Source organism: Pygocentrus nattereri, chromosome 25 (assembly GCF_015220715.1).
Source record: "Pygocentrus nattereri isolate fPygNat1 chromosome 25, fPygNat1.pri, whole genome shotgun sequence".
In the NCBI taxonomy this organism is placed as follows: Eukaryota; Metazoa; Chordata; class Actinopteri; order Characiformes; family Serrasalmidae; genus Pygocentrus; species Pygocentrus nattereri.
Window position 1 is genome coordinate 10,419,604 of NC_051235.1, and position 26,034 is coordinate 10,445,637.

Consider the following 26,034-nt stretch of genomic DNA (forward strand, 5'->3'; position numbering starts at 1 on the left):
AGGAGAGTGGTTCCTTTATAGATAAAAACAAGGACTCCACCTGACAGAGAACTTTAATACAGCTGATGTGAATTAATTTGATAAGTTAGTATCTACCAAGGGATGGTCAGCATGTTGCAGTAACTTTGATCTCCTCTAATCTTTGGTTCTCTGATGCATGGTCTCATTTTATAATGATGAGACCAAAAAGGTAACGTCATTTTTATCCTTACCGTTCCTCTCTCACTCCTTCTTTCCATCTCCCTGTTTAAAGCATCTACTACTAGTGCTTAACAGGAGCCTCAATAATATCTGCACTTGAGTTTCCGTGGAAACAGGCAGGCATTCTAATTGATGAGATTTTGTGACTGCCCACTTCCTCTGCACTCATAAACTTATCTCTGATGGCATCCTCTCCTGCACACAAACAGACAAACACACACAGACATTATTCCCTTATACCTGCCTATCTCACTGTCTCTCTATGTGGTTTTGGTCAGAGAAAGGATGCAGAGGGCGGGGGATGGGGGGGGGGCAATAAAGAGGGTAAAGTTATTCACACAGATGAGGATGAGCTTCTACCCATGCTTTAACCTTCCAATGTTACACAAACCTGACCCCAGCAATTCACACACGCACACACACACACACACACACACACACACACACACACACACACACACACACATTCCTAACTTCCCCACTAGCCTGTCCCTACACACACACAGAGGGGACATCTTGTTAAGGGTTTTTTCTAATGGCATCCCCCTTTTCTTCCTACAGCTAATTAACAAAGACAAGTATTCAGACAGTTGCAGGCCACCCTCAGCCCATCCAGTGTGTCTCTGTCTGGCCATGCATGCATATGGGTCCAAATCTAAAATTAATAATAAACGCACACAACAAATTATTAACAGCACTTTTTTAAACCATTAACACATTTTCACAGTTTGACCCTATAAACCAGCTGTAGTTCAAGCTTAAAGTCCAACTATTCATGTGTCATTGACAAACACAGCTTATAAATAGCAACTGCCATTAATGGGTCTTTTGATAACAGTTCTTTTCAGATACTGCAATTTCACAAATTTGTTTATCACCAAGGTACCAAAATTCAGCTCTCAATGGACATGCATGATCACCTTCTTACATTCTCACCCTGCACAGAACATCAAAGTGTAAATTCATGTCAAACACATGGAGGTTTTTATACAGTGTCAGGGCCTGGAGCCATAAGTGTCTATACATACATTACATCAGCAGAATGGAGGCAAAGGAGGATTTTGGAGATGACTAAGAACAACTAATGTATGAATTATTTTAAATACTCTCGCACTGTGACAATACAAGTCATGAATGTATGCTGTGATGTTCTTCTATCCACAAATCAGTGAGATGTTTTTATAATCCACATATCTCTTCTAGTGGCTGGAACGATAACAGTGCATGGAGGAAAGAAAGCAGAACAGATTGTAGAGTGAGTGTGAAAGCAGTGTGCAATGGATGAGAGAAAATGGGAGGGAAAGAGGGAGAGACAGAGAGAAATGGAGATGGAGTGAGAGAGTGGGGAGTGAGAACGACAGAGACGAAAGACAAACTGAGAGAGGATGTGGGGGACTGAGTCATTAAGATGTATACCCCTGTCAACCCAATTAGGTTCATCATCATCAAGCGACTTCATTCTGAATTCTGGAAAGAGGTCAAGGAAAACAAAAATAAATCCTCTTCATTCATTCTTCTTTCTCTCTCTCTCTCTCTCTCTCTGTCTCGCTTTATTCCTCTCTCTCTCATACAAGCCTCTGTGCAGACTATTGCTCATCAGGCGGATATTGGGCTTCATTTTAAGATACTTTTCCTTCGACAGACCCCAAGGCAGCACTTATCATCTTTTTAATATCTTATGCACTGTAATTCTCTACCAATTACCTGAAGAGTCAAATTAAAAGAAGAAAGAAACACAAAACTCTTAATTTGAACAGCTGTTTTATGTAAAATATCTAATGAAATGAAGTAAATCAAAATATTATCAGTATCACTGCACTAATGACCACAAGAGAAAATTTCCTTTCCTATAGCAGCTAACAGTGGGTGCACAGGATACTGCACTCATCTTGCTTTCTAACCTTATTTTTTATCTATGGCTTTTTTATTATTATTATTATTGACAGAGAATCTCTCACATATTCATCCACTAATTCAGATGTTTAATCTTATTAATTACAGACCCTCTTTTCACAGTGATTTCTATTATGCATTGGTGTATGGAGGGGAAGCTGTGTGTTGTCTTTTATACCACCATAAAAACAAATCACACTGCTTAGCCATTTACAGAGCGCCAATTCATGCAGAGCGTAACACACAGAGTGTGTTTGTTGCTGTCCCCTTTCATTCAGTCAGGCTTTGATTGAATAATCCTCCTCATATTGTTGCATTACAGGGCTTTGCATGCTAATGGCTCTCAGTAATCCAGATGTTGGCAGCCTCAGTCCCCTGGCCATAGAGAACATCAGAGATCTAGAGCAACCACAGCATGGCGAAAGCCAAGCGCTAGCCCAAAGGTCCGGTGAGAAAAGTGTGCCATACAATAGCGAATTAGTCTGGAGCTGCAGCTAGCATAGTGGACTGTACAAATCTGTGTTAGTCTAGAGCCACAGCTGAATTGTACAAAGACTATTAGTGCATAGCTGTGGTACACTGCATTAGTACTACTGGTCAGAATTAGAATTAAGAACCATTTGTCACTGTGTTTGCAACGCAATTGAGGGTTATGTGACTTGCTCAATAGCATTTCAGTCATGGACTGTCAGCCGAGGGGATCGAACCAGTAACCTTCCGGTCACAGGGCTGGTTCCCTAACCTCCAGCCCACAACAGCTGCAGTGATCTGAATTTGTAGCACAAAGGACAATACAGAGCTGCATTAGTATGAGACTGTAGCATATCAAACCATAATCTCCTCCTTTCTTTTTGCACCTCAGTTCTTCTTACCTTATTCTTACACTCTTTCTGCCTGTATTTATCTTTAAAAAACATTACAGTCATTACCCCACCCCCATTTATTTGGACAGTTCTAACAGCTGCTGCTTCAGCATATCTCAAAAGGCTCTCTTTAGTTGAGTAAAGTATGTGTGCACACTTGAATGTTATTGTTATACATCATATTCCGTGCTACATAGATAATGAACACATCTACGTAACACAGAATATCATGTATAACAATAACATTCAAGTGTGCACGCATGCTTTACTGTACTAAAGAGAGCCTTTGGAGATAAGCTGAAGCAGCAGCTGTTACTCTTACTGGCTGTGTGTTTCATTTGTCCTTGGTGCGCCTTGATAAGCTATCATAGTTACATGAGACTGACAGTTTCCTGTTGACAAGCAAATGATCTAAACAAACGTGGGAAAAAAAATGTTTTACAGTGATTTATGCCTCATATGTAAGTGTGATGACCTGTAATTTTTTCCTCCTGTCAAGGGAATTTACTGCATACTGATAGAAATTATTTATGGAGGATATATACTGCCCCATACATGCTGTGTCACCTCCACTTTACCAAGTTAATGAGCGAGTTTGCATTATATATACATAAACTGTGTTTAAGAAAAATAGTGCACTACATAATATGTCAGCATTCTTGAAGTGCCGCTCAAATTATTGATCAATATATCTTTTAGCCCTTCCATTTTCGTTCACAATCGAATAAATGCTATGTCATGAATAGTGAACGAGTTACAAAGTGACTAAATCTACCCATGCTAGGATAAAGTTATCCTGCGGCAAAAGAAAGATTACAGTTACACGTGTGTCAAGTGTAATTATTAGGTTTAAGTGTTCATGGTAGTTATAGTTCATCAGGTAGTCCAAGTGCTATAGAATGAATTTAAATGCTTGTAGAAAATACAAAATACCCAAAAGCTGTTTAGCATGATGCTGTAAATGTCGCTGGAAAACCAGGGATTTTAATGTTTGTCTTCTGAAAAAAGCCAGCTCAAAGACGTCTCTGAATTCAGAGGCTGAGGTACACCCAGCTGCTCCTTCTTTCTTCTTGCTTACATTCCTATTGCTAATAAAATTTTTACATAAGACAAAATAAATGACTTAAAATATTAAATAACACTGAGCAGCCTCCTTTGGCTTACATACATACATACATACATACATACATGCATCCTGAAGAGTTTTTCCCTTTCCTCCATTTCAATGATGCAAAACATAGTAGAGCGCTAATAGAGCCTCCTTGGGCATAATCTGATTTACTGAGAAGCAAAAGAACTGCACATACTATTATGTATGACTTAGATCAGTGCTAAAACTTTCATTTGTGCTAATACCCGCAACATTTCTAGCACCAGTGCTACCTATTCAAAAAGTGAATATACAGCCCTGATTATGTAAAGAATGTAGTACTACTCACATCAGCACAACAATCACTAACATGACATTACCATGTTTCCATCACTGCTCTGCTGAGAATGGCCCACCACCAAAATAGTATCGGACCAACTGATGAACAGGGTACAAAGTAGTAGGTGTTAATATCAACAGATTGGCTTCAGTAATTTTAATTTACAAAGTGCATATGTATATGAAATGTATTAACAAGTGTAGCTATGAATGAATAAATATCTAAAAAAAAAATTGCAACTCAGTGTAGGCCTGTGTTAGAAGCTCACATGTCATCCTGTTTGTGGCATAGGCACACACACAGTCTTAAATTATCTGAAGGCCTGCTTTTTTGCTGAATAGGATGTGGCATCCAGCATTTCTATAATGTTGCTGCAAAAGCTTTGCTTTGGCAATTTTGCAGCTTGAGTATGATGTGTGGAGCACAGGAATGAATGCAGGATCACTCCCCTTTCATTTCCTTTACTATGCAAATGCTAGATTAGTGTGGTGTCTGCTGAGCTGTGCTGGCATGGGCCAATCCTGGTAGAAGTGGATGTTAATCATTCCTATCTTTATTTTTCTTTCACAGTCATTTCTGTTTTCCCAATGGAAAAGCCCACTGCTCTTCATTTGCTTCTAACTACAGCCCAATTGTAAAGAATCGCACAAATGCCATGGACTTGTCTCAGACATCTTGAAGTATATTCACAGCATATTTGCATTTGAAAAGCCGTCACTTTCATGAAAAAGATACTTCTTTATTGGACAGACTCCTTTGTTGGGATTTGTGGACAATTCCACCAGTTCCTCAAGATTTAGTTCCTATAGGTCTTATTGAGAAACATTGAAATTCGTGTCAAAAAGATTAGAAATGAGCAGATCAGAGGGACACCCGGAGTAGTGGGCAGCCCTATCCATGGCGCCCAGGGAGGAATTGGGGGTTAGATGCCTTGTTTAAGGGCACTTCAGTCATGGACTGTCAGCCAAAGGGGATTGAACCGGCAACGGCCCACGACTGCCCGTATACAATACAATACAGTAAACTATGATACACAGTGGAATACAATAAAATATAATATATAAGTGCAGCACAATATATTGCAATCAATACTTAATTCAATGCTCATTTAAGTGCTGTGTAAAAAGATGTGTCTTCAGTCTGCATTTGAAAACAGCAAGAGACTCTGCTGTACGGACAGCCAGTGGGAGTTCATGCCACCACTTGGGTGCCAAGGTTATTCTGTGAAGCTGAATTAAGGGTAGGCAACCTGTCCTTGAGATATATTTAACAAACCTCTAAGTGGTTTTCAATAAAGTAATTTTGCATTTGAGTTTACTAACTTATTAACCTACATTCATAATACACTTTCCAGAGATATGCAGTTCTTAAGCTATAGACAATACTGCTCTCAGCATTAGACAGAATTATAAACACATGCTAAAATATTGACCATAAAAGCACTAAATAGATGTTTGAGCTAATATGCCCTACTATTTTAGACAGAAGTGGTAGCCATGAGAAAGTGGACGAGTATAAGTTGCCTACCATGGCAATCAAACTAAGAAGTATAGACAAAGGCAAGTGCCAAGTAAAACAATGCAGCGTTCAAAAAATATTAAGATATTCTGTGGTTTAGGCAGAGAGTAAAGTGTGATACTCAGCATAATGACTTTCCAGAATGGGAGGAAAAAAACATACTGTCAGAGAGTGCAGATTGAATAAGAAGTGTAATGTTGTTGAGGTATACACCACATGATGATTTCCTGGTGGTAGGAGACTTTATCACCACTTATGCAGTATTACTATGACATTCTGACATGGAAATGCTTGCACACAAGTCATCAGCATACGGATGCAGTTTGATGTATTATTACCCATATCAGGGACTCACAAAAGTGTTTAGAAATGTAGCACAGGAAGCAATTCTGCCATGTCGTTTGATCTGGGAGAAAAAAACAGAGCAGAGTAGGCCAGATTACAGCATGTTTCAACGTGTGAAATTGCACACGTTTCGCTAAAATGTACAATGTGCTGATGATGTCAACATACATAATTGGGAAAGTCTGAAATGACCTCCTTTTTTCTTACCTCTCAACAAGCAGTTAATAGTAGAGGATGCAAGCAGTGCTCAGCAGCTCTGGTCTGATTAACTTAGGGACATCCGTGTTCTCTTCACCTGAAATGCTTCACAAGCCCACAGGCAAGCGAAGAGTGAACCTGAGGATAATTGCTTCATAATTGAAATTACCTTGCAACTTATTTGCCTTGTCAGAACTGTCTGAAGACAGTCAAATGAGCATATCCTTAAGCCTATTTCTGACAATAACCTCTTTTGGACTTGGAATGGAGGGTATGCTTATATGGGAACTGAGGCAATAGTTCAATACTGAAAACACGAGTGAAATAAAATCTTAATGTGGCAATGTAACGTTGGAGAGTGATGATGAGGCAGATGCACACGCCGAGAGAAGCAAGATTTATTAAGGGCAAATCCATAATCAGAGTCTAAACAGTCCAGGGTCAGACAGCCAACACGGAGAGATCAAGGTACAGACATGACCAAAAGAAACACAGATTAAACACAGTAACAGAGACTAGGAAATATAATGGTGACCAGAAGAACAAACACCAAACAATACCATACAAAGACCAGCAAACTAACAGGGGAAAACACAGGGCTTATATACAAGGAATAAAGAGGGTTAACAAGAAACAGGTGGTTAACACAGGTGGTTACAATCAGGGGCAGGGTCTGGAAACAAGGGGGCAGGACCAGGAGGAAACAAAATAAGGAATCACATGGACAAGACCAAAACAAAGCAAAAAACTGGGAGGGGCCAATCGTGACAGGCAAGCTTAAAGACTGACCAGCATAACTGACCAAAATTATTCATGTTTGTTGTATGATGTTGATGCATTAATTCCCCAAAAATATTGTGATTGGTCAGAGGCACATTTATACATTATTCAATATCTGCAATATTAGTCCTGGGAAGCTGGGATTTAATAACATTTAAGCAATGTTGGAGGCAATGTAAGTCATTTGCGAGTGTGAAATGGCTTCATTTGGGGCAGTTCAAAACTCAATCACAGGCAGGGGTCAAAACACATGCAGGCAACATTATATTGATTGTCAAAACAACAGAAAGACAAGGTGATGGTGAAAACACAGGTACAAACAAAGGAAAAATGGCTGGGAACTCAATTTGAAACACAAAGGGGTATATAGAAGGGAGTTAATGAGTCTTATACCACTTGCTGCTTTGTAAGAGTGAGTGGGCAGAGCCAGGGAGTCTCCCTATGGGGGAGAGACAACATGACAACTATATTTGGCATTGCATTTCTGACTGATTTTCAAAGAGAGGCTAGAGTAGGTTGGGAGTCAAGTCCCAGAACTGAAAGGGTCGTGGCATGAAGAGCACTGAACTGTGCTTCAACTGTACCCCTACCTCTCTGTGACTGCCCAGACTGAAGACAAATAAAATGAGAAATTGGACATCAGAGATTCTATTCTGTATTCTGTACTGAACTTGACAGGTATCTTAAAAATAAAAATAGTGTGCTCTTTACACACTTTTTCACGATGCAGACGCAGGAAGAATCAGTGCTTCTCTAAAACTGGTGACACAACCAGCACATGACTTTTGTTCGTTTGCACTTGATTTAGTTCGATATTATTTGCAAAGTATGTATTACAACTTTGTCACTGTAGAAGATGGTGTGTCAGTTTATCCTAAAACACTTGAACAGTTTTTTTTGTTTGTTTGTTTGTTTCACTTCTTACAAGGTAGAAATCCACACAGAGACTCCTAATGAACATTCTCAGGACTGTATGCATGAAAAATGTTAAATGCAAAATGTTAATCAAATTGAATGAATGTATTACAATTACAAAACTCACTATGAAATTAAATATGTAGTTACATTTGTATGGTATAGTAGCAAAACAAAAGTAATTACTCTAGATGACAGAGGAAAGAATCAATGAACAGTGTTAACTCTCCTTTGGGTCTAAAGTCACGGCACACAAAGTCTATAAAATGCACCCATCATTTTACAGCAGTGACCTGGCCTTGCACTCTTCGCAACGCTACATTCCTTTGCTGTAAAACACTTATCCTTCAGCCACTCGATGTTATGTTGCCATGCAGAACAAGAAAAAGAGAGACAAAGAATGATAGAGACATGGATAGAAAGGCAGAGAGTAAAAAAGGAGATGGGGAGAAAGAGAAGTGAGTGAGTGAGTGAGTGAGTGAGTGAGTGAGTGAGTGAATGAGTGAGTGTGTGAGTGAGTGAGTGAGTGAGTGAGTGAGTGAGTGAGTGAGTGACAGAGAGAGAGAGAGAGAAAATCTAAATCTTCAATAGACTGATCTTCTCTTTGTGCTAAACATTTGATGTGTCATGTCTCTTGTGACCCCTGTATGTTTGCAGAGAGATCAATACTGAGCATTACTAAACAATGGCAACATCTCAGATGAGGGGGAAGCCGAAATAGACAACAATAACAGCCAGAGCAGTTGAAAGGTTTATCCCAAACAATGCTTTTTAGATTCTTAATGCACTACTGATACTATTTAAAACAGTGTGGGCAAACAACGGAGCACAGGTGACATTGCTTGCTGTGCATCAATGAGAACATAAGGTTTATTTTCTTGAAAACAAAACTGAGTAAAGAAACATTCTAATTAACTTCCTCAGGTGATCACAGAGCCAGTTATGTTTGCAATTAGGGCTAAATAATGGAGGGTAAGATAAAACAATGAATAGATGAATAGAAAATGCAGGTTTAAATTAGCCCGCAGTGGTGTGTATATACACTGCTCAAAAAAATAAAGGGAACACTTAAACAACACAATATAACTCCAAGTAAATCAAACTTCTGTGAAATCAAACTGTCCATTTAGAAAGCAACACTGATTGACAATCAATTTTACATGCTGTTGTGCAAATGGAATAGACACCAGGTGGAAATTATTGGCAATTAGCAAGACACACTCAATAAAGGAATGGTTCTGCAGGTGGGGACCACAGACCACTTCTCAGTACCAATGCTTTCTGGCTGATGTTTTGGTCACTTTTGAATGTTGGTGGTGCTTTCACACTCATGGTAGCATGAGACGGACTCTACAACACAACCCACACAAGTGGCTCAGGTAGTGCAGCTCATCCAGGATGGCACACCAATGCGAGCTGTGGCAAGAAGGTTTGCTGTGTCTGTCAGCGTAGTGTCCAGAGGCTGGAGGCGCTACCAGGAGAAAGGCCAGTACACCAGGAGATGTGGAGGAGGCCATAGGAGGGCAACAACCCAGCAGCAGGACTGCTACCTCCGCCTTTGTGCAAGGAGGAACAGGAGGAGCACTGCCAGAGCCCTGCAAAATGACCTCCAGCAGGCCACAAATGTGCATGTGTCTGCACAAACGGTTAGAAACCGACTCCATGAGGATGGAATGAGGGCCCGACGTCCACAGATGGGTGTTGTGCTCACAGCCCAACACTGTGCAGGATGCTTGGCATTTGCCAGAGAACACCAGGATTGGCAAATTCGCCACTGGTGCCCTGTGCTCTTCACAGATGAAAGCAGGTTCACATTGACAGAGTCTGGAGACGCCATGGAGAGCGATCTGCTGCCTGCAACATCCTTCAGCATGACCGGTATGGCAGTGGGTCAGTAATGGTGTGGGGTGGCATTTCTTTGGAGGGCCGCACAGCCCTCCATGTGCTCGCCAGAGGTAGCCTGATGGCCATTACGTACCGAGATGAGATCGTCAGACCCCTTTTGAGACCCCTAATGCAGGACAATGCTCGACCTCATGTGTCTGGAGTGTGTCAAGTCTGGAGTGTGTGAAGCTATGGACTGGCCCGCCCGTTCCCAAGACCTGAATCCGATTGAGCACATCTGGGACATCATGTCTCGTTCCATCCACCAACGCCACGTTGCACCACAGACTGTCCAGGAGTTGGCGGATACTTTAGTCCAGGTCTGGGAGGAGACCCATCAGGAGACCATCCGCCACCTCATCAGGAGCATGCCCAGGCATTGAAGGGAGGTCATACAGGCACATGGAGGCCACACACAATACTCAGCCTCATTTTGACTTGTGTTAAGGACATTACATCAAAATTGGATCAGCCTGTAGTGTGTTTTTCCACTTTAATTTTGTGTGTGATTCCAAATCCAGGCCTGCTTTGGTTAATAAATTTGATTTCCATTGATGATTTTTATGTGATTTTGTTGTCAGCACATTCAACTTTGTACAGAACAAAGTATTCAATGAGAATATTTCATTCATTCAGATCTAGGATGTGTTATTTGAGTGTTCCCTTTATTTTTTTGAGCAGTGTGTATATATATATATATATATATATATATATATATATATATATATATATATATATATATATATATATATATATATATAATTTCTTTGTGTGTGTGTATTAAACACACGTATCAAGGGGTGACATATGGAGGGTTTTCATTTGGTTAAGTAATGCACATGTAGCACAGTGGTAAAGAGCAGAGACATGGATAGATGCAGCAGAAAAACATCTGCATTAGTATAGCATCACTCAAGGTCTTTGGATGGATTTTCCTTCCTCATACACTCTCTTCATATAAGCCTGCTTCATGCTGCTTTTGTGGCTTGGCCAGCAATATAAGACATGATGGGGCTATGAGCAGAAACTGGGGAACACATGAGCAGCCTTTCTATTATTTATGTTTTCCACGTTAATGGAATCTAATCAGTTAAAAAGACCAGTGAGGGCCATAAAGACATTCATAGCCATCAAAACCCAGCAAGTGGGAATTTTACCTCTAATTCAATTTTACAGTCCTGTAATGTTCTGTCACTCAACGTCACATAAATAGAGGGATGAAATAAAGTAGTGTCCTGTAAATTCAGGGAAGACAGGGAAAAACTGAGCAAGTGGAGGAGGAGGAAGAGAAGCAGGAAGAGGAAGATGCAAAGAGATTGGTGTACACAATGGGAGCCCTTGAATTTGACAGAGGAACTTAATTAATATGTAGAACTTATTGATCTGAGCACTGTGGGGAAATCATCCGGCATATTCAGCTGTTTTAAATGACTGAGGGAATCATTGGAAACACAGGGCAATAAACATTCCCCGAGCATCGGAGAGGGAAAAATGCAGTGCAATAAATTTGACAAAGAAATACATGACTTAGCCATATGAATAAATCAGCTCAATTCAAATGCAGTGTGCAGTGATGCAGACCCAATGGTGCTGCTTTCCAAAAACAGTCCAGATTCTTAGAGGAAGCAGAAACGACCAATCCAATTAGACAGTGCAGAACGCAATTTAAAAAGTGCCACAGAAAGAGCCGGAACAACAGTGTGGAAAGACACAAAAGATGGGACAGCTGACCCGAGAAAGGTCTTTTTGAAAGGAAGGGAAATCCTAGGTACTTCTCTTTTCATTAGAAGATGCCGTGACCGAATTAACGACTGAATGGCACTTTTCCATCCTGCTCCAGGGGAGGTATGGAGGCCACTTTTCTGCCCCAGAAAAGGAGACACACCTGGGTTATGTCCAGCACCCCTCACACCATCTCTGCCCTGCTATAGGTCTCAAAGCCTGGCTCCTGCATGCCTGCACCCCTGGCTCTTCCTCAAAAATCACAATTTCTGCCCATCCACAGAAATCAACAAATAAAAGAGGGCCAAGAAGAGATGGAGAAGAGCCTCTCGCATTAAAAAAGCAGGTCAACAAAACATGCTAATGTGGCTAATTGTGAATGGAAACTAGTAATCTGCAATAAGCATGATGCCACTTGCATAATGCTATTCAGTTTCATTTACATTTGCAATATTAGCATGTCTGAGTGAACCATTTCTTTATGAAAGTCTCCGTTTCTGTCTTGCAAATAAAAGAGCAGGTTGAGCATGTTTGGAAGCAGCACTGAATGGGACTAATTTTGCTCTTTTAAATGATACATGTAGTTTATCAGTTCTTCAGTTACTGATGATATCTATGATATGCTTAGAATAGCATATTGTTTATGGCGATAAAAAATTATTCATGATAATAAAATATTGTCATGTTTCCCATTTCTAATACAAAAAACATAGCTACCCAGCCAACGTGTCCAAAAGGGTCCATATGGATATGCTGGATGGGTAATCGCTAGCTGTTAGCGTTCATTCACTGCAACATTTCTGTCTGAGCTATGCCAGTCCCTTAATAAAAAAGCTCTTTCTCTCTCACCAGGTTTGGAAGCAGCTCCAGGTCGTCCAGTCTTCTCCAAAAAGGAGCTTCATAAAGGGAACAAGAACACAGTGTTCTGCAGTGGCAAATGAGTGCAAGACGACTGTAAACAAGCAAGCTCAAGCAGGCTGGGAGAAACACTGTTTTCTACCTTTTGTGTGTGTGTGTGTGTGTGTGTGTGTGTTTGCACAAGTGTGTAAAGAAAGCAATGAAAAGGACCACACGCTTGTGAGTTTGACAAACCTGACGAAGGCTGACACCTCATCATTCAACGTGCTCACAAACTTCCTCCATTCACCATTAAATGGGGGAATTATAGAGTTCCCTGTGTCCCTAGTGGCTTACACACCCACACCCACATACACAGCACATGAGGATGTGCACTGGCACTGTGGGACTTAAAGCAGGCACACTAAACAATCTCTGATCACACAGAATAGTAGATGCTAAAGAATTCACATTCGCATTGCAGAATCAAACTGATGAATCAAACCCATCAGACAAGTTTATATATATATATATATATATATATATATATATGTGTGTGTGTGTGTGTGTATGTGTGTGTGTGTGTATACACAAAACAGCACATTGCAAGTAAACAATTCTCACATTATTATGTCCATAAAAAGTAATCTGTTGTCCATAAGCCAACGATAATATTCAAAATTGAAAGAGCTGGCATGGAAATAGCTATTTATGTAATTCACTCACGCTGAAGAGGATACTGAGCCATAACTACTGTTTTTCTATTTAATTTAATCCTTTTTATGTGAAAGCACTCCTTATTATGAGGTGTGCTTTAACATAATGAAGCAGAAAAATAAATGGCTTATTTTCCCTTTTGTGTGTGTGTTAGTTAGTTACTTTGTTAGTTAGTTGGTTAGTTAGTTGGTTAATTAGTTAGTTCATTCCTGCTTCGTCTGCATTACCCCATCCAAATCACTACAAAATGCATCCAGGACATCAAATCAGACTTGAATATTTAGGGGGCATTTTTATTTCCATGCTGGTACAGGAACTCACCGCCTTTAAGAGCTGTAATTAACAGTTGAGTCATCGCATGTGAAAAAAAGAATAATTAACTACACCAACTTTGGACCATTAGAATGAATAACAGTGATATTTTGTCACACACTGCAGGCTGGCTTTACTTGTTTGGCCCTTCAGGAATTAAGATCTATCAAGCAGAATCCACACAGAGAAGCAAAGCAAAGCTCTTTGCAGCTCAGGCACTTAATCATGTTCATTATTTCCCTCTTTTATGTGTATAAACACAAATGGCTGATATTTCACAGATTTGACAAATTAGCTGTGTAGCGTGTCATTGCACCTGCCCAGAGGAGTAAGTCCAAGTGGATTTGGTACCTGTTTATGCTGAATGTACCAGTGATGCACATAAAGATTCTCTAATTATGTAACTGTCTTTTCAGTTTGAAGGCTTCTTTCCTTAATCCAGAAACAGCAATTACCCTGAAGTCTGGATGTTCAGTGGCTAACAGCTTCTTGACATTAATGCAGTCTAGTCTGCTGAGAATGCAGAGCCATGAAAACGAACCCAGATTTCAATGTCAATCAGAGAAAAGCATATTCTAAATGCTGTTTCTGTCATGTGCACAAACTCACATTTGTTTTACATTTTTCCTGCCTCTGAGGTCATACATGTCCTGTAATATACATTTATATATATATTTATATATATATAGGGGTAGATGTATACACAAATTTGCACTGGCCACCAATTAATTTTAAGAAAAAAATAAAATTTATGCACAAAATTACAGTAACATTTATTGTAAGTACAATTTACAAACCTAATTCAGTACCAAAAAAAATAATCAAGTTACCTGTGCCACTCAATTTTTTTTTTTTAATCAGAACTGTCAAACAGTTATTCAGACTGAAGACTGACCCACCTCAGGCTTTGAAATGGCCCTATGTTAGTTATCAGCATCGCTTAAGGTCTCTATAACAGCACTTGGGTTGAAAGCTGCGGCCCTTCTTCTAGGAAAAATGAAGTGTATTAAGAATTGCAGCATCTGCCTGTCATAGAACCTGAGAATATTCGTGACAGACACAGTCACATTCTTCTCAAAATTATACTCCAGTCACAAATTTTCCCTTCCACTTCAATCTAAATTTTCTATTTAAGTTGTCATCATCATTATCCAGTTCTCTTTTATGGTCAGCACTGCCACTAGTAGTAAAGTTATATTTTAATGATCATGGCAGGCTAAAAAGGGCTCTATAAAGGAGTAAAAAGAACGCACACACAGTAAATATACCAATCCAAAACCTCAGCATCACTGAATGTGTTAGAAATTAGATTGTCAGAAAATGCCCATGGCCTGTATGCAGAACCAGCAAAGTATTTCAGCAGACAGCACTGGCTACTTGTAAAAAATTCTGTAGTAAAGTTAATCAACTTCTGTACTACAGGGTGAGATATCATGCAAATATATATATATATATTTTTTAATTTCATTTGCTATTTTTGATCCAACTAGTGAAGCAACAACATGGCTTGTGAAAACAATGAAAGAAAAGGCAACTGTGTTTTCTTCCTGTGTTACAAGTTCAAAACAGATTTGTTTTACCTGTTTAGAATATATAGCTCTAGCCCAAAGTGGAAATAGGAAGCACCTGCTCCACTGTGAAACAAAAAGCAATCACACTAAATGAATCTACCCACATACAGCTCTTAAGAAAAACAAATGCAAAGCTCAAAATGTTATTGATGGTTAAGCATTTAAAGGTAACCATTGTCGCTATTCACTTATGTGTGTTTATTTGGATATTTGTATGCAAGAAATTTGACGTAACTTGACCTTCGCAAATTTTAGTTCATAATATAATATTACTCCTGTTGGAGAAGATTTTTCTTCTGTCCCATAGGTGTTCTACATATACTGTATCCTTGCTTTGCGTTTGTTTAAGTTAAAGAGGGAGAACGGCCGTTAGTGAAGTGCCAGCAGCATGGTACAGTGTTAGGTGGAGGCCAGAAGTAGGGTTAATGATAGGGAAATGTGTCTATGTGTGTGCGTGCATGAAGGGTTAGAATAGGCAGCAGTGGAATGCTAAGTTGAATGCTGTAAAGTACAGTGCTAGCGGGCGGACGCGAGCTGAATCCTAAATGATAGTGCACTGACAGCCAAATAACAGCCGGCTTCTTTAGCAGTGCTGCTTAGGGTGGCTGATGACTCAGAGCTAACTCACTTTAAAAAGAATGGGAGACACACACTTGCGAGCAGATACACTACTTAGCGCAACCATGCACATGGAGGCAGACAAACAGATTCAGGCACGCACACACAACACTAGGCACAAATGTACACAGTGCCACACACAATTCTTTAATTCTTTTTCTTCTGGAGAGTAGCTTCTCAGGACAATCAGAACCTTGGCATATGAATCAAATATAGTTACATAATTACAAGTTCTTTATGTTTAGCACTGGCACATTTAGCAGAAATAGATTTTAAATCCACTTGCACATACTCATCTGGACAGGCAATACATAGCTAATGTGTCAGATATGTGAAACACCAGCCATTTGTGGTTACCCACATAATAGGAGCAGCATAATGATTGTGATTGTGTACCTTTGTCTTGTACAGGCTGCTGTGACAGGCTTCGCTTTGCTTTTCTTTGTGAATTCTGCTTGAAAGACCTCAATTCCTGAAGGGCCAAACAAATAAAGGCAGCCTGCAGCCTGTGCCCAAACATCATTGTTATTCATTCTGATGGTGTAAAGTCATATCATTTTAGGCCCCTTGCCTCATCAAGTTAAAAAGAAGCAGCTTATTTCTTTTTGCTGTGATTCTAGCAATCTCAAGCAATTCTTTGTCTCATATTACTGTTAGTGATTTTACCCAAAAATAATGCATTTGAATCAGTCTTTCAGCCTTACAAAATCTACAATCCACACTAAATTGATGTGGTCATACAAACATAAACAAAATTGCACATTTGAAGAGAGATTTGGAAGTTTGGAGTAATGGTGTCACTGATGTCGCAAAGAAGCAATACATGTTATAATATGTTTACTGCTCAAAATAAGCATGCAAATGATGGAAAAATAGTGACATGAATTGACTCTAAGCTACAAATAATGAAAAGAAGCAATAAAACCTGAATCTGTGTCTTGAATATGTATGCAGCTGATATTGAGGTACTACATGCTTGTTACAAACAGCTGAAGTTTTGGTTCTGCCCATGTTAATATTGCTTATGCATATGCAAATGTATGTAAACCTATGCAAACACTTCATCTTCATAACAGTGTTATCGTAACATCAAAGGCCCAGTAATTGAAAGACAAAGGAGTTTAAACAGCCTGCTGCTCATTGGTGCTTTTGGAACAAAACAGGTTTATAGCAGGAGACATTTTAGCCCCATAATTCATGGCCTTGTTTATCTCTATCTCTCTCCCCTTCTCTCTCTCCCTCTGCTGTAAAGACTTCATAAACCGCCTGCACGGTGCCACGGAAACAACACTCCATCAAATCCCACATGAATCAGACTCAAATGTGAATGCAGAGCAACTCATGCACTGCTAAGCATTTACATGTATAAGTGTGGAGAACAACAAGGCTTACCAGGCTTCATTCAATTTTACAGTATGGGTCAGGGGCTATGAATTCACTTGTATTTAAATGATCAGTTCCTGTAAATAATCACAAAAAAAAAACATTAACACCCAATTTGTCGATATATCATTCAGCTTTGTTATTTATTTATTCAGTTAGTTCAGTTTTGTCCCCAGTGTTAGCTGTTGCCAATCCCCACTCACTATCTTGTTTTAGGGAGAATCCATAATGGCTACCATGCTCATCTTTTTGAGATGCTACTCATGCAGTATTGTAGGGCAGTCTAGCAGTAGTAAGTAATGGCAACTGGACTTTTGGTATAACATACAGGACTTGACTGCATAGGCTAAATGTCCACATGAAACATAACAGCACGTTTTCAGCAAGGTAAATAACAATATTTGCTTTTAAACAGACCATACCAGCGTTTTCAGTAAATAAATCAGCTGCCTGTTCAAATAACATGACATTTAGTATAGTGAATTTACCTGGCTTACATTATATTTTTAAAAATCGAAAAAATAAATAATGCATTTTTAATAAAATACTGATCTTGTGTGTTTGGAACCAAAAACAGCTGACTGCTAACCTTGCCCAATTCAGATTGCCCGCCCCTATAAATTCTTGACCTAGATGTCGGACAACTTTCACAGACAACAAAAGTTTCATTCACTTGTACTGGCCAGATCTATCCATCTGGACTTATGGACACCAGAGACTGAATTCAGACGTTACTCTGAATTGACAGGGCCTGTGACCGTTATCTGTTCATTCTCATCAGGGTACACAAGGACATTTCTCAATAGGGTGTTTCATTTCTGTTTTGTGCTCCATAAAAGTACTCCCAAGTATCCTTGGTAAGCCACTTCTGTGCCTCTCAAAAAAGCTAAGCTAAGCTTCTAAGCAGGTATTACCCCAAAGCCCCTTTATAATGTTCTGTACATTTCAATTTTTACATTTCTCACCTGTGACAGACAACTGAGGTTACTGCCAGGGTTTTAGGAAGAGCAACAGTCCCCAAAACTGGACAATTTGGACAAAACAATAGCTACTGAAACTCTGTGTCTGGAACTATAATCATATTAAAAGTGGGTGTCTTGCAATGTGTTCCTTTTTTTTTTTGCACGTGTCCATGCACAACTTTAAACTAAACCTAATTCATGTCACCAACGTGTAGTCCCGAATGTGCACCAGTTTTAACTGGGTCTGAAATATTGGTGTAACACTAAATATATGTGGAGAATGTTCTGACCCAGTCCATCCCATGGGACTAAGTTTTGAGTCAAACCTGACTACAAACAACCAGAATCTGAATAAAACTCAACATTGCTTAATGATTGTGCCATCTAAGCTAGTGACAATGTTAAGTTATCTAGGGTTATCTAGCAACAAAAGCAGGGCAAAATCCTATACATTTCAATGATGAGCGTTGAAATCCAAAAATAAAACTTGAACCAAAGCTGGAAATAAATTTGTCAAACGATGTCTAAACCAGACGAAATCCAATGTAAACACTTGAGCCCATTCACTGCACCAGTACATTAAGATTGATCTCATGGGATCTTCCTTTATCTACCATGTCATGTCCGAAGAAATTTGTTCCATCTCCTCCCAGGATGTGCAAAGAACCCAACTTTAGCTGCTCAGCTGAGCCAATGAGTTGTCAAGTCTGAGCAACAAGAAAGAAAAGAAAGGGGAGGATTATGGTGGGTTATCACAATGCTGGCACAGTGTTACAGTCCTTCAAATTGTGTTGTAAATGTGTAATGGCAGTGTGTAATTATAGTGTGCCTCTATTGGTTATGGTATTTGCTGGTGCGGAACCTTTTGTCTGTGTGCCATTGTGCAAGTTAAAAAAGAAATTATCAGGCTGTTACTGATGCCTATGACTATCCTAAAATTATAACGGCATTAATAGTAGGGTGCACACAAACATTACTGTTTCTATTTGAAATCCATGAAGTACATGGTCAATAATCAAACCAATCAGTATAGATTGTAGAGGGCTTGACAGCAAAAGCCAAGGCATGAGGCTTTTATTTTTACTGACCTCATAGACAATTTTGATATGTCACAGAGTAAGCGACAAGGAACAAGGGACACATTCAGTTATGCAGGGCACCTTGTTCTAGTAAGCATGTCTAGTTAACTTGTATACTTTATTAATTATAGAAACAAATACAATGACATTGTTTGAATATCAAAGTTTGCAAGTGATCAGCACCAAGCAACTTGTGCTAGCACTCCTCTAGAGCTCTAGTGTCATTGACAAGTTTCACAACATGATTATGGCAATTATTTATCTTCATTTGAATTTTATTCAAAACATCAAAACAAGTCATGGGCTGAGGGTATTGTTACACCCTCAAAGGTTAAAAACAAGTGGAGAAATGAAAGAGAGGGAAATGCATTTTTGGGTAATCTTCTTCCTCCAAAACAGTTGCAAAACACTTCCTACTAAATTTGTCTATGTGATGATTATGCTCGCTAAGTATGTCATTCAGCAGATTGCCATAACAACTGAAAATTCTTTAGATGCTTCTACCTAAATCAATAAGAAAGTAACCACATTTTAAATTCCCCCACAGCCTAAGAAGTCTAAATTAAGTTTCACAGCAGCCAAACCTGCAAGAGTAATTGAGATGCCAATGGATCAATCCTTGATTAGGCGCTGCAGTTCATATGGTTCCAGTAGCCCTAATGTAGGCTTGAGTGCTGTTTTGATGGAGTCAAAGAGAGCAGGGAAACAAACACAGACTTCCCACAGAATCGCCAGTAAAACAATTAATGTAACTGTGAAAAATATGAACTACAGTGCTGACTGACAGAGCTGAAGGCAATGTCATAGTGTCTACAAACAGACAGGATCAATTTGCTTGCTTTCCATTTTCTTTCAATAACCTGATAAAGATCAATGTAAATTATAGTCATATACATAGGCAACTGAATAAATGACTAAAGCAAATGTGATTCAGCAAGTGAGTGGACAAGTGTAAATGAGTGAGCAAAGAAAAGTAAAGTGGGAAAAACTGAATGGTTCAGAATGAATGTTATGTGCTGGGTGAATAAGATTAGAGATTTAGTGAGTACTTATTTTTTGAGCCACCCCTCTGGCCTTATCCCCTCAAGGCCATCTGGAACAATGCAGGAGTAATCAATAGCTCCACACATTACAGTCAGAGACACCCACCCAGGGTATGGAGAGAGATTAAGGAAAAGAAGCATTACATTTGCAAGAGAAAGTAAAACCAACCCTCTACAACACACCATTCCATTCCAGCATCTCAGTAGCTCCTGCTATGTCCATAAACACAGCAGGTTTGGGTCAAGTCACCTAGACAAGCCAGCAACAAAACCCCAGAAAATTTGCCACTTCCTTTTGTTCTTCTGCCACATTGAAGAAAGAGGGCAAAGCTTTTTTCTGCACCAGTGCTCCAGTGTTTCTTGGTTTTCAAACCTCTCTGATTGTTGAAAGCTGGACTGGATTTTCTGCAATTAAGCGACAAGAGAAGGCAGTAATGGCCTCCTCCATATTTGAATCCTTTCCCTGTCGAAAGCTCATTATCAACAACACACATAATCCTCGGAATTGGCCAGAAAAACGGTCTCTGTCTCTCTGTCTCTCCCTCTGTCTCTCTCTCTCTCTCTTTCTCTCTGTTGTAAATATATTTTAGAGGCTTGAATGATTCCTCATTTATCTGTATTTTTAAGAGTCAAGGCCACGGTGCAGGTTTGAGCCCTTGAATATGAACTAGGAGTTATTTAAGAGGGTGAAAATGAGGAAACATTCAAAAACACACAAAGAAAGAAAAAAATCAGCTTCTTTTCATTCTAGTTAATTACAGGTTTTTTTAACCTGCATCAGGCTCACTAATTCTACCTAGCCATCTCTAAACACATTACACAAAGTAACTAACCACAATATTGAGTCACAATATGCTTGCTTCATGTCTGCACTTATTAGCCTGCAAAGGATACCTTACGCTCAATATTATGAGGCATGAAGAGTTGCATATCTTATCTTGTCTTATTTAATCTTATCTAATCTTATCTTATCATTGCTCTGTCTGTAATTAACACCTACATAATAAGCTAAAGGGCATCGGTCAGGTCAGAAAACAATAAATGAGTTCAAACATACCAAACGATGAAAGTGATCAAATAAATTGACTATTGATTATCAACTATTATTTACAATCCCATTTCCAAAAACATTATGATGTGCAAAATGTAAATAAAAACAATAACAATTCTCAACATATCAAATGTTTTTTTTTAAATATTTAATATTTTAAAATTTAATTTAAAATTTGATGCCAGCAACACCTTTCTAAATGCCACGCTTGGCTCCTCCCACTCCCCCATGTGCTTTTTGTTTACCTTTTGATAGCCCACGTCTTGTACGTCTGTTTTCATTCACTAATGCTGAATGATATATATACAGATTTTGGATATACATATGCTGCCATCCACATGACATCTTTTTCAGATGGCCTTCCTCATTTCAGCAAGACAATGTAAAGTCACATTCTGCACTTATTACAGCAGCATTACCCAGTAGTACTGAACCAGCTTGCCTGCAGTTGAGACCTTTCACCCACTGAAAACCTTTGGTGCATTATAAAATGAAAAATCTAACAAAGGAGACCTGAACCTTTAAGCAGCTTTAATTCTATATCAAGCAGAAAACTTTCACTCTCAAAACTGCAGCAATTTATTTCCTCAGTTCCCAATGCTGTTGTTAAAAGAAGAGGTAATGACTCACAGTGATAAACATGCCCCTGTCGCAAAGTTTTTGAAACATGTTGCTGGCATCAAATTCATCTATGTTGCCTTTGTACTTTTTCCAATTAAATATAGGGTTCTGCACAGTGTCTCAAACTTTTTTGGAAACGGGATTGTATTTATTGCTCATTGAATCAATTATCTAACAATAATATGTATCCTTTAGAAGATTTAAAAGACTTCTGCTAAAGTTTCTTCTGCTCGGATGCTATAAGGGACCTGATTCCTCAGGCATGGATATACCTCAGGAATCGAACAAAACCTATGGGAGAGTTTGCTCATTTCAGGCATTCTCTCAGTCCACCCTCATGTCCTCCCCCTTTTACTCCTGGTTACATTACAAAACGTAAAAACAGCCAATGACGGCATAGTACAATTCACAAAGTCCTCCAAAGAAACAGTGACAAAACCACTAATTAATGTAATCTGCTATGTCGACCACTAGTCAAGCAAGTCTCTCTCCCCCCCGACCCACTTGTTGCATGCATCATGATACCTTAACAACCGTGAAAACTGTAACATTTACCGAAATACAGCATCACAGATTTTTTTTAATTCATTAGCAGTGTGGCTTCTGGTGCTAATGAAAGTCCTGCAATTGGAAATTAAATGTGTGTAGAAAATCAAAATGTGAAATCAGAATGAGTAACATAATTTGGTTCTAGTAGCACAGAACCACTTCCTCCCAAGAGTACTCGGACAATACTCAAACCTATCTAGGGCTGACAATCTGTTTTCCTATCAACTATAAGCTTCAGTGATCTTCCATATTAGCACTTTAACAAGCAGATATTTGACTTGATACTATTTTAATGATAAAACCTTTGCCTCCTAGAACATAGTAGCATATGCAATAAAGGAAACCAAATTACAGCACAGCCTTCCCTGAAATAATAACACTATTAATTAAAGGGATAAAAAAAAATGTGCTCGGTTTATGGATGTAGTCCATCGTTCTGCAGTTATGAGATTGGGTGCCCATTTGAAGTTTCGGGTTTATCCATGTTTCTTCAAGTGCAGAGAGTCTGTGGGTGTCACAGTGTTTTGAAGGTTCACTTATGAGTTCCTAGCAACAGTATATAGCTATAAACCTGTGGTCAGTGTTATAACAGCTGATGGCTTTCACTGACTTTTACTGAACCCTAACACTGTTACATCTTTAACAAAAAATGTACTCACAGAATCTCACAGTTGCAAATTCATACTATTTTTCACAAACTGACTCATATGATAACTGCTAGAGGCAGGATTAGCATTCATAGCCTTTCTTTCGACCTCATTCATATGAAATGCAATGAAATCGCAGTGGTTATTACAATTTTTTTGTGAGATTAGGCTGAACAAAGCTAATTGAATAAATTTGCATTTCAAGTGATTAATCACTTGAGTCTAAGTCACAGTGTATTTTAATGCTTTATTGCAGGTTACAGTAAATGAAAGCATATAGAGAGAATAAAGCACAGACTTCTTGCTCCGTGTAACAGACAGCTTTATCCCAAGGATCTGACACCAGGAGTCAACAGGTTCAATTTGATTCTGCCCTTATGAATCACAAGCCAATGGACCTGCCAACCAGGTGTAAAAATAGTGCTTTCAGCAAAATATACCCCTACACATGAAGCCTGGTAAGATACACACACATGAGCACGCTGTGGTCATAGATGGAACACTTTTCAGAACAAGAATACAATTGCAGGGCAGAGATGACAGGAAAGTACATAAGACAAAGCGTTCCTGCCTAACAGAAAGCTAGACACTCAGAGAAAGAGACGGAATGCCGAAAGAGAAGGAATGCCGGGAGCTAAATTAATAGAAGCAACTGAGATAGGATGTGAAAGACAACACCAAAATGTGTGCTACATATCTAATTACAGAGATAATCAAGATCCATCTGGAAACTAATTTTGAAGCCAATTAGTTTCATTTTGCAAGTATAAACATGGTGGTGGACGTTGTTAGGAATCTTTTTTGAGCAACTACAAAAGCATTATTTAGCAGTTGATTCTTTATGCCCAAAGCTTTAAAAACACCAGCAATGCTGCTGTACTTGATATACTCAGATCAGCACAACACACCCATGCTGTGCTGAGATTTCACCACAACTTCAGTCTAAAAACGGCAATATTCCCTAAGCAGCCTTTTCTGTTCATGCTTGCAATCAGGACACCACCAAGATTTATTATTTTTTTATTGTATATAGGCCTACAAAAATGAAAATCTTCTTAATGATCATGTGCCTTATGATCAAGCAGATTTGTTGTAACAGTAGAAATTACTGCTTTATACATTTTACAACGCAGTCAATACACTTTACACATTACACTGGGAAAGAGAATATTAATTACATTTCTGTTCTGTCATTGCAGCCCTTCCCAATGTGTTTTTCACAGAAACTGAGGCTAACAATCGAAATATGATTTATTATACAGCCTTGCTACAATCCTATGTGAGATGTTGCAATAAGAAAAAATATTTTGTTACCTGCTTTCATTTATTATCAGCTAAGTTCTGTTTATACTGAAAGCAAACATTTTATCTATAATAAGTCACATTGTATTTTTCAAATTGTATTGTAGCAAGCATAACATGATGTGTTTTCATTAGTTGGTTTATGTAAATAAAAGAAATTCATTATTTCTTTTGACTTTTAAATAATATTAAAAATTATAAATTTGATAGCTAGTATAGATAATGCTAATTTTAGCATGCATGCTTGCAGAAGTGTTTTTCACCCATATTTTCAGTCTTAAGAGAATAATCTATGCTTTGGGTGTCTACAACAGTAGACACTTGTTATGCACAGTGTAGTGCATGTCCTGTTAACTGTGAAGTAAAGAGCTAGCTAAGCAAGATAGCTGCTAAGCTATCTTTTTATACATCAATTAATCACCAGCTAAAAATTAATGACAGACCTTTTTATTATGTGATTATAGTAGCAATAGTACTATACTTACTCAATAATACTATTTATGTAACAGCCAAGCTAGCAATTAAACTGAGCAAGAACCATGTGTTATGCATGCATAATAATAATAATAATACTTTTATTTTATAAAGCGCCTTTCAAGAGACCCAAGGACACTGTACAATACAAAAAAAGTAAAACAGATAATTCATTAAGATTTATAACAATATATAAAATAAACTAAGAAAAAAAAAAATATATATAAAATAACAACAATAAAAATAAAACAATAATAAAAGACTTAACTAAAATAAATAGAAGTTCGAGAGAAATTCTCACTCAAATGCTAGCTGGAAGAGATAGGTTTTAAGACCGGCTTTAAAACATGATAGAGATGATGATGTACGGAGCTGTAGTGGAAGCCCATTCCAGAGTTTTGGGCCAGCAACACCAAACGCTCTGACCAAATGACCAAATGTAAACACAGAGAGAATAGAAAGGCACTGCATTCAAGACTTGAATGGTGCATCATGACATACAGACCGTCGTCTCCTAAACCCACTAAACTGAATGTGCACAGAAAGAAATGAGTTTGCACTGTGTAGCAATCTTTCCTCGGGCTCATTTTAGTAACACGTTGTCAGCTTAGGTCATTACTCCCAAACCACTCATCCAGACATGTCGCTCATCTTCCACAAGGGAAAGAAAGATGTGATAGGAAGAAAAAGAGAGAAACTTTAGGGCTGAAGACCTCACTTGAGAGCTGTTTTTCTCTCCCAAAAGAAGACACATTTCTGTATTGATTATGGGACATGCTCCCCCAACCACAAAATCTGTGGTGCATTCCAGCTCTCTGCCTGCTCGTCTCAGCAAATTGTCAAATCATCTCCCCTAAGCATGGCGGCCATGATTTCCTGTCAAAAGTCTTGAAAAAAAGATGAAAGCAATTTATCTGCACAGCTACAGGATGAAAAGTGAGAAACTACTATAGTTTCTGTCTTCAACAGCTTGCTACGATTGGGCGGAAATGGAAATAAACTATGACAATGTTATGATCATAAAAATTAAAGCTCAGTTTTATACAATGGAAATTTCAAATAGGGATGGGTGTGCATGCTATACTTTTAAAACTGCTGATCTAAGCTTATCTTCTTATC

At 38.7% G+C, this 26,034-nt stretch overlaps 1 protein-coding gene across 4 annotated transcripts in view; it reads right to left on the reverse strand.

The window, feature by feature from the left end:
• il1rapl1b (interleukin 1 receptor accessory protein-like 1b) overlaps positions 1-26,034 on the reverse strand; it is a 432,112-nt gene that overhangs the window by 356,893 nt on the left and 49,185 nt on the right. The window lies entirely within an intron of this gene.